General features: G+C 47.9%; 1 long non-coding RNA gene across 1 annotated transcript; it reads left to right on the forward strand.

The window, feature by feature from the left end:
• The first annotated feature begins 6,432 nt into the window (after window positions 1–6,432).
• On the forward strand, window positions 6,433–7,932 carry LOC112891159. The gene is made up of 3 exons (XR_003228420.1): window positions 6,433–6,671; window positions 6,752–6,921; window positions 7,435–7,932. It is a non-coding gene; the product is annotated as an uncharacterized LOC112891159 (long non-coding RNA).
• Window positions 7,933–9,150: the final 1,218 nt, after the last annotated feature.

The raw sequence follows: 9,150 nt of genomic DNA on the forward strand, positions 1-9,150 counted from the left end.
AAATCTAGGGTTTAGATTAAAAAATAGAGGGGCTAGGGATGACGGGTTCTATTTTAGAAAAGGACAAGGGCTTAAACAGAAGAGAAAGGATCTATTCGTGAATACTTTTGAAGTGCCGTGGACTGCGGGTTGATTTCGATAGAACTCAGGGGCTAAAGTGCAAAATATCCTAGGGTTGACTGGTATCGGGTTATTTGACTCCAGTCTAGATCTAATCTAGAACGTCGGATCTGGACCGGACGGCTACGTGAGGTTGAGGCGGCGCGGGCGGTGGCGCTGGCGCCGGCGGCAAGAGTTTGCGGCGGCTCGTCGGGAAATCGCGTAAACGCGACTCCGGCCATAGTTTCGACTCGGGTTTGGCCTGGGAGAAAGAGAGCAAGGAGGGAAATGCATTTAGGGGGTTGGGATGAGGCGCCGGGGGCCGAGGAACGCGGACGGTGGCGGCGTGCGGTCGCGGAGCTCCGACGAGGCATTGCGTGCGCGAGAAGGTAGGGAAACAGGGGGAAAAAGGCCGGCAACGATGCCCACCTCCACGCGGAGCTTTGGCAATGGGCGGGCGTGATGGAGTGGCAGCGGAGCGGCGAGACGGCAGCGTCCCTGAGCTTGGCGGCGAAGGCGGCGTTGTCTAGGGCTGCGAGGCAAGAGGCGGCGGCTGTGGGTCTTGCGGATCCTAGGGCATAGGGCGGCGGCTTTATAGGGTGGCCGAGGGGGCCTTAACGTGCGGGCCCGGGGCAGCGCACGGGCGGAGGCCGTGCCGTGCCGTGGCCAGCCTCGGGCTTGAGCCCGAGCCTGGCTTGAGGTTGGGGACAGCCCCGATAGGCAGGCCCCGCCTGTTAGCGAGCAAGAGAAGGGGAGGAGGGAGATGGTGCGTGGGTGGGCCGTTGGGCCGGGAAAGAGAAGAGCGAAACAACTGCTGGGCTGGGCCGCACGGTGGAGGGAGAAGAAAGGAAAGGACAACTGGGCTGGGCCATGCGGGAAGAGAAGGAGAGAGGGAAAAAGAAAGAGAGAGTGGGCCGGGCCCAAAGAGAAAAAGAGGGAGAAAAAGAATTGCATTCTAATGCATTTGAATTTGAATTTGAAATTTAAATTCAAATGGAAGGCAAACAATAAAACTATGCAATGCGGCATTAAATGCACAAGACCTATATTTTCGTATATTTCTTTTTATAGTTAAGTAAATTACTATTAATTCACGGTAAATGCTCTAAAATCAAAATAATTGAATAAAAACCTTATGGATCCTGTAAAGAACCTAACAAAATTTATTTAGGTTTCTAATTTGAAAACTAGGGTGTTACATAGGCGTCGATCAACTCTTCGGCGATGGGTCCTATTCGTAAATATGAAGAAATACAAGGGCCAAAGTGCTAAAGTGCACAAAAGTATGCAAATAAGATCCCCAAATCACACCAAAACCTACTCTAGTGGGTAGTTCATGATTTTAGAAAAATTATGAAATTGGTTTCATAAATTTTGGAGGTCCAGTTGATTTATTATGAATTTCCTAAGCTTAAATCTATTTCTGAAATAGATAAAAGATTATCAAAAAAGAAAAACGCACATCAGTAATATGTGGTAGCACCAGAGCGTGCCACGTGGCATGCTGATGTCAGCACGAAATCACTGGAGGGGTCGGGGTGGCTGACGTCAGCAGTGGGCCCTGCTGACGTTAGTGTTGACCAGTCAACGGTCAAAGGGCCAGCAGTCAGTGGGACCCACTGGTCAGCCTTCACCTAAGGCCGACAGGTGGGATCCTCGGGTCAAGTTGGGGTAAAAAGGGAAAAGAAAAAGGAAAAATAAGGGTTAGGGTTTCTAGGCCGAAAGTGTTGGCCTGGCTCAGTTTGGCCCAACACCACTCGGCTCGGTCTCACAAGCTCGGCTCAGTTAGCACCTTAAGGGGCCGGCTCGGGCTTAGCATGTCAGCTTGGGTCTGGCTCGGCCTGTGGCTTCGCGGGCTGGCTCGGCTCAACACCACATGGGCTGTCTCGGCTATGTAGGCCGGCCCACAGGCCACGGTCCACCTCCCCTCTCCTTCTCTTCACTCGCAGGGTGGACCCACAGGTCAACGGCTCCCAATCGCACACTAACGAGTGGGGCCCACGTCTTATCTTCTCATGCGGATCTGGTGTGGCCATGGAGATCCTATGCGGATTCGGTCGGTAGGTGCTCGAGGAAATGCCCAAAAGGGCTCCCGGCACGCTATGCCATGATGTCGCGGCGGTGGCGTGCGGGGACCGTGGTGGAACGGGGTGACGGCGAGGTGGCGGCACATCATGCAAGGCAAGGTGGTGCGGCTACAGTGCAAGCAAGGTCGAAGGTTTGGCCTTTCGGCCTCGGTGGCAACCAGCGCATGCGCGTGGGCCATTGACGGTCTAGGAGCGCGACGAGTGGGCTAAGAGCGCAGGCAAGATCAGCGATGACGAGGTGGTACATGAGCTAAAGGCTCAGCCTTTGGGTTCCTGGCTAGGGAGCGCACACGCGTGGGCACTCAGCTGCCCAAGGCTGCGGCGTGGCCGCGCTGCGTGTGCTGGAGTCTGGCAACCCGGAGTTGCGATGGCCAGCGGAGGTGGCTAGGCGGCACTGAGGTCCCTGCACAAGAACACAGGGTAGGGTGGTCCTAGGCTCGCTAAAGGAGGGCTCATCGATGATGGTGAGGGCATCGACAGCAGGAGGGTGTCGAGAGGGTGGCGGCGCTCATAGCTTGGCTCGGGGTGGGGCAAGCGAAGTAGGGAGATGCTGGAGTAGTGACGGGTCGAGGAAGCGCGGGCTCGGAGCAGCTCCTCCTCCTGGCTCTGTGGCGGTGGCACCCCTCCTCCTTGGCGCTCTCCTCTCCTCCTCGGTGCGTTGGTGACGTCGAGCTCCTGGCTGAGCTCTGCTTCTTCCTCCTTCCTTCTTCTCCTCCCCTTCCTCTCGGTTACGGCGATGGCAAGGGAAAAAACCCCATGGAGCCTAGGGTTTTGAAGGGCGGCGGCCTTAGGGCTTTATAGGTGGTCGGCTAGGGTTTAGCACGGGCCTTGGCTTGGGGATGGCATGGATGCTCGGCGTCCGTGCCACGAACTCGTGGAGAGATCTCCACGGCGTGTGCGGCCGTTAGGGTTTGGTGTTAGGGCGGTCAAGGGCAAGCGTGCGGGGGCACGTGGTTGGGCGGTTACACCCCATTGTCATGCAACGGGGGTGGCTCGGCTGACGCAGGCGGCGCGGGGCAGGGGCGCGGCGCCATCACGAGGAGGGAGTGGTTGGAGAAAGGGGAAAGCTGACCAGCGGGGTCAGCCGGTTAGTGGCGGCGGGTGAGGCTAGGAGGGCTGCAGCCGGTGCGGCGCAGGCGAGCTGGGTCGGGCTACGCACGAAGTTGGGCCAGTGTGGACCATGCATGCGGGGGTGAGGCAGGACGAACAGGGTGCGTTAGCAGGCCAGCTCGACCGGGCCGTGTGTGCAGGCCAGCTGGGCAGCAGGCTGGGTCATGTTTAGGGTAGGTTAGGGCTTTGGTCTCGGTAGGGTTTAGGATTGTTAGCGGGTCAGGGCTGGGCTGAGAAGTTAGCGGCTAGGTTAGCTTTTGAATTCAAATTGAAGGGCACACTTCGATTTGAATTCCACCCAATTTCAACCAATAAAAAACAAATCCAATCCCAATGAAACAAATTCGAACAATCAAATTCAAAGAAACTCGAATAACTCCAAACATCACACACTAACAATATAGTCCTTCATTCATATTGAGGTTTATTTACTAAGAATTAGGGATAGGAAGAGTCAAACTTATATGAGATCATAGCTATTAGCACTTGCACGAAAAAGTTTTTGAAAATTCACATTTTTTCATCTTATAACATTCTGGAAAAATTCTGGGATGTTACAATCACCACCCAATACAGGTCTAGCCTTGCGTTTCTGGGTGGCGGCCCTCTCGGGTGACTAGGCAAAGAGTCACCACCAGGAGAGCTCAGGCCCTCCTGGGAGGTCTTCGCATTTTTTCCCTTTAGCACATCCGCCAAGGTGCGGTCGTCGTAAGTGCCCTCGTCGTCCGCCTCGCTTAATGAAACAGCAGTGGGTCGAGATGGTATCAGGTGGCTCGAACGTCCAATGTCTGGCATCACGGGCATACTCCTATATACATTTATATCATCCTACAATAGGATTTCAAGATCTATTAGTATCAAATTACAATATAGGACACCAGAAGTACTCGATAGAAAGACACGACTACTTACTCCTACCTATATCAAAGGATTCTTCGCCGAATAAAGGGTTGGCACATATGGCACATTATCGGCACCCATGAGTAGTCGGCTTACTCGCAGCATAGCTTCACCTTTATTAATTGGGTCTACAGAAAACCGAGATGGATCTAAGTAGCCAAGGTACTCGAAACCAAATCAGGAGCATTTTTGCAACGGCTGGATCCGCCTACCAAGCCACATGTACATCACTGATGCACCAGTGACTCTAGCATCCTTGTGCTTCTTGATTTTGCTGAGCAGCTCTTTGATCTAGCTCATGTCCCGACAAGCCATGGTCCACTCGCCTCTAATCTTGAGTGTTCCGGCGGTCCTCTTGGGAAGCGAGGGTTCATGGTTCCCAATATAGAACCATCGCTCCCTCCAGCCTGACAAACTAGTCAAAAATTTGTAGGGGATGTACTTCTTTTCCATCCCCTACCACAGCTGAATTCCAGCTCCATCGACCTCGTACATTTTTCCTCACTGGGTTGTGGTTTGAGATGGAAAAGGTAGCAGAAAAGATCAAAATGGGGTTCTATCCCTAGGAAAGCTTCGCAGAAATGGACAAATATGGTAATGTGAAGAATCGAGTTGGGGTAGAGATGGTGAAGCTGAATGCCATAATAGAAAAGAAGGCCCTAGAAGAAATCAGAAGTTGGAAGGGCCAGACCGCGTTCAACAAAATACTGAAATAAAACTATTTCTTTAGCCCTTCATATGGTCTCTTATCACTAGTGGCGGCGTGCCACCGGATGAGTTTCTTGGCCTGAAGGAGGCCCTCATCTACAAGTGCCTTTAGTTCAGCCTCAGAACAATTACTTGTAGTCCATATGTCGCCTGCAATAGCAATGGCCTTGAAATCTTTTCCCTTCGCCTTGGTGGAGCCCTTCTTGCCAACCATCCTTGAAGTCACGAGTCACTTCTCTCGCATGCGCTCGGGAGCTTGAGGAGAAGGTGCAAGAATGCAAGCAAGGAAGGTGCAGATGCGAGTGCGGCTACACGGCGGGAGGAAGGAGAAGATGGAACGGGGCTAGACCTGGATCTGGATTAGCGGTGGCGACAGCGGCTGTAAGACGAAGGGTTCTCACAGTGTGGGAATGACTGAAAAGGTAAGATAAGCCTAAATTACCGTACTGTTAAATAACTAGTGGGGAACCAAGTTTCACTGTGCAAAAGTAGAAGAGTTTTTATGGGAAATAATTTGTTTTGAGAGGCAATTCAAGATAATTTTAGGAAGCTATTTGATTAACCATTTTTTAGGATTCTATCCAAAAAAGGGTTTTTTGAATTTCGTTCCAATTTTTCCTATTTTTATCATCATCACAAATATATAACATATACTGCAACGTATGCCACGTTCATTTGGATCATTTTTTCCAAATTTTTTAGGATTTTGATTCAAGACTCGGGGGCTGTGGGATACGTGTCATCGATGGATTATTTTTTTAAATTCTTTGGAAGATAAGGAAAGAAGATTCAAGAATAATTTGACCCTTAGCCTGATTCTTTGATTCAACCCAAGGCTTGGGGGCTACTCTATATGGGGTGCCATTTACATCGCACCCCATATAAAACAAGACTTAAAACTACTCGGGGCATGAGCACCTCACAGTCTCAATGCAGACAAGAAAGCATTCGGAAGACACCTCCAAGATGAAGTTGAAAAGAACTCGAGAATGACTTCAGAAGTACTCGCAAGCCTACAATACTCGGCTATGAAGAGCTTCGGGGCGTGTCGGACCCAGAGCTACGGGACTGCGCACATAACATAAAATATTTTAGAATAAGGGATAGGGTATGTCCCATACCTTATATCTATTGTAAGTACTCGTATGCGAGTAGAACTAGTCGGAACAGAAGAAAACTATCCGAGTACTGCTCAACTAGGGCTCCTAAGTTAGTATCAGGCTAAGATTCCATGTAACTTTATCCCCCAGACTATATAACGGCGGGCAGGCATCCCCTCCAAACCAAGATACATACATCAATCATTATCTAAGCAATACAAATCACCATGCGGACCACCGTACAGGACACAGACTGTTATTATGCATATCGCGGCCCAAACCTTGTGCGTGCACCTTCGAGTCAATAATGTCGGTGACACCCTAGTTATGCCGACGTAGTCTCGCCGGTAAATACCGACACATCCGCACCTCGTCGTCTCGCTCGCGACTTGCATTGTCCTCGCAGCGCCACCGCCACGCACCTCGACTCGCTCCGCTCACGCCATGGCGGCTAGGGTTTCTGTCACCAACTGCATATCCGATTCACGCCGCCATTCCTGGTTGCTGCCCCCAGTGGGTTTCATTGAGGAAAATGGTATTCCTTCGCCTTCCCACCCCGCAAGCCTGTTCATCGTCGTCGTCGAGGAAATAGTCCTACCACCCCTCGCCAAGCAATGGATCCGACCTCCCCTAAAGTCCCGAGCATGGCCTCCCTCAAGTTCTCAAGGTGAGATATCATCTTTCCCCAGGCTATTTTGCGAATCCCATGAGCATGGAACCTCATTCCTCCGCTTGACTCATCTTCAGGCCGGCATCCTTTGCTCCCCATCGTTGGCTGAAGTCTGGTCTCCCCTGTACGACCCAGCCTCCTTCCCACTTCTTAACCACTAGTATCGTCGGCCCTCATCGGAGCCATAAGGATTGACTGTTGCTCCCTCATCTTGCTACTTGAACGATTGAGTTCCCCAGTTGACGAGGTGAGGTCACCCTCCATTCCACAGTTCTATGTGCTTGTCGCATTTCTTTGTAAAAATCAACTGATCTGTGGATATATTCATTCATAGATGTGCTGTTTGTTCAGCTGTTGTTCTCAAGATCCGATCTGGGCATGTACTAGTACTAGTCTAGTAGGTGGTCTTGGTTGTTACTTGTTACTGTCGTTTTTGTATAATGACTGTTAGGTTGCCAGATTCAGCTAGTTAACCAGTTTAATCTCAGTTTGTGCAGGCTTTGTTGTTTGTTTTCACACCCAATCTTGCTACGTTCAGATTGTATATACACCGAATTTTTGAACTTATATAGTGATGTTCTCTGCAGTTCTCTTGTAGCTTCAGTTTAACATGCATCTAAGTAGTTTAACATAACATACCTGATTATTTATACATATTGTGTTTGTTTTTACGGTTTTACCAAATGACTGCATTGCTTATTTTTACTCCTTTCTAATCTGAAATGTGATTGCCATTTGCAATAATAGTTGTATGTTGCAGAAAAAACAAGAAAGCAGTTGATTACAAGTACAGCCACAAGCCAACAAGGGTGTTGAAATTTTGGGATTCAATAAGCATGGTATATTGGAAAGATCATGCTATTGGGGAGGCAGCAAGAGCAGCAGCCATGGCTTCAAAAGAAATGGACAGAAAGTTCTTACTGTTAAGGAGATACCAAACTTGGATGATCATATTACTTCAGATTGGTTTGATTTTCTTACTTCTAGGGTATGCAATAATTTCCATGTCTTTATTGTCACTTTCAATTGGAGTGTTAAATCTGCTATACAGATTCTCTCTCTGGGTGTGCACCACTACCACAGGAAGAGAAACGCGTGTATCTGCTACCTAGATTGACGGAGACTGACAAATTTAGCTACTGCAGAACATACATAAGAGAGATGAGAGAGAAGCTCATGTATATGTTGGAGAGAGAGAGAGATGCATTCAGTTGTTTTTATTTCATCTAGATTATATTGTTTATTCAGCTCTTGAAAATATTCCATGTTTAGTCATCCAAACAGGATATGTAATTTTATTCCTGCAAAAGGATTCCACATTACTACACTACCCAAACAAGAACATTTGAATTGAATCACATTCTATCAGATTCATTTCTGTTTGGAAATAGAATTGGAATCTGATTAGTCAAATCAAATTCATTTCTCAAGATCCAAACGGGCCCTAAGGTTTTTTACATTGGAAAGTGGACTTGAATATCTTTCTAACGCGTACTTATGGGTGTCCAGATCCACTGGGAAGCAAGAGTTATGATTTATTCTTTGAGGTAGTCCGAACAACCAGAAACAGGATCAGAAAGTCCTTTTCCGACCATTGATGTTCTTCTTCGCTGAACAGCCTGAAACGGAATCAGAGAGTCCATTTTTTATCTTGAAAGGATCATCTCTATGTAGAGTATTGTTCTCTTCTTCATGTGTAAACCTAAGTACAACCAATGTAGATGTCACACCTGGTTTTGAAAAGGGAATCAAATGCATCTTATATGTGTGTCAGGATCAAATTTCACATATATGATAGACAATACAAGTGTATATTCGAAACAATGTCATAACAAAATACAAGTGTATATTCGAAATAATGTCATAACGAAAAAGAGTATAATAGTATTTTATTATATGATCGAAAGTTTTAATTTTAAGCGAATAAGTAAAAATTTATAACTAGCAGCGGACTTCAACTTTACAGGCAGATGACTGGGAGACATATGCTTAGTACTCTTCGAAATCTTCAGGGAACTCCGGATTCTGAGCAGCATTGGTTTTAATAAAGCAAGCGTGAGTACACTTATGGTCGGGACTCAGCAAGTGGAGTAAATTATATGACATGCAAGGCCAAAATTAAGGATAAGCTGACATGGTTTGATTGCGATAAGCATTTTTAGTTGATTAAGTTTTATTTAGCAAGCATTAACTAAATGTAAATATATATCAACCCGTAAATAAATAAAAAAGATAAGATAAGATATAAATAAAGAACATCGATTTAGATCATGTTTAAGTTTAATTATCATGTGAGGGTCCAAATTGCTCTTAACCGTGAGAACGGCTGATATATCAGTTTTCACTCTGCAGAGGTTGTACACTTTACCCACAACTCGTGTTTCCCTTGATGCCCGATTTTGCAAGGCCCTTAAACACTTCCGAGGTGAGTGGCTAGGATTCATTGCGAGGCCTTTATAAAGATTCCCTAACTTGC

This window comes from Panicum hallii, chromosome 4 (genome assembly GCF_002211085.1).
Source record: "Panicum hallii strain FIL2 chromosome 4, PHallii_v3.1, whole genome shotgun sequence".
NCBI classification, from domain to species: Eukaryota; Viridiplantae; Streptophyta; class Magnoliopsida; order Poales; family Poaceae; genus Panicum; species Panicum hallii.